Below are 1416 nucleotides of genomic sequence, written 5' to 3'. Positions count from 1 at the left end.
ATCCTTATTATATTTATTATTCGATCAATCCCCCTTTATGTAACTAATCCCCACTCCATTCCTTAACCCTCACAGATACCCCCTTCATATTATGTGGGTTGTTCACACCATATTTAGGCTCTGGCTTCTGACTAGGCCACCCCTCTGTGTGGATACCCTTCTCACCTAGCTTGTACTCCCACACCCATGCCAGGATGTTCTCCACGTGGACACCATCACCACTCTGCCTCCTTTCTCTGTCCCTGGAGCCCATGTGGGGCTGCCAACCTGGCTGTGCCTCACCTACTGGCTTTAGGACTGAGTTATCCAGGGAGGAAAGGCAATGGAAGAGAAGAAAGGAGAAGGGAAAGAAGGGGCAGGGAGGGAAGAGGAGGAAAATGACAAATTCTGTACAGCTCCTGATACTAACTGAAATGGAAAAGCTTTTAGCTTTTTTTGCCCAATTTACTGACCAGTCATCTCTTATTCGATGTTCATGGTGTCAGGACAATGGTGAGCTGAGACTGGAACACAAAGAGAAAGCATGTTCCCTACCTATCTGAACGTCAGGGCAGATGAGATGAAAATATTAAATCAAAACTAGTAATACTAGTAATCAATACTAGTAATCAAAACTCGATAATTGCCCTATCGAGTGTTATAAAAAAATGTGGTCCCAAATCAGTAGAATTAAACTATGAATATATTTTCTGAACAATGGGCAAAGTCACTGTGGATTAACTCTCACCTATTTTATCACTGTTGGAGTTCTGAACAAGCCCCACCCACTCAGTGACTGTGATAGTCAGAAACATTCAGTCGCTGCCTCTCACTCATCATTTCTCATTTCTACAGAGTCTCCCTTAATATGAATGAAGCCAATCAGTTAATACTAAATAAATAAATAAATAAATAAATAAATAAATAAATAAAACAAGAGAAATAGCAAGTGAGCAGGGGAGGGTCAGAGAGAGAGAGGGAGAGAGAGAATCCCAAGGAGGATCTGCACTGTCAGCAGGGAGTCCAACATGGGGCTCAATCTCATGAACTATGAGATTGTGACCTGAGCTGAAATCAAGAGTCAGTCACCTAACCCACTGAAAAATCCAGGTACCCCAATTAGTTAATATTTTTCTAAAGGGATGTTGACTGACTCACTCAGTGTAATATTTAATACATAATATTCAAAATAAGACACGTGATATGTTATTACCATGGTCACTACAATAATTCTTATTTTCATTAAAGTTTGTTGATAAAATTGTTGAGAAATTTTTATTCTTGATAAGTGCTCAGGGGAGTAGATGGTACTACTGGGGATAGTCATGTGAATGATATAGGCTGAGTCTACATGTCTGGCATTTATTAGTCACCTTCTTTACTCTCCACATTATATAATGCTCCACAGAGATAATGCAAAAGCTACGGAATCCCTGG

This window comes from Neofelis nebulosa, chromosome 18, assembly GCF_028018385.1.
Source record: "Neofelis nebulosa isolate mNeoNeb1 chromosome 18, mNeoNeb1.pri, whole genome shotgun sequence".
NCBI classification, from domain to species: Eukaryota; Metazoa; Chordata; class Mammalia; order Carnivora; family Felidae; genus Neofelis; species Neofelis nebulosa.
Note: the sequence above shows the minus strand (reverse complement) of the source record.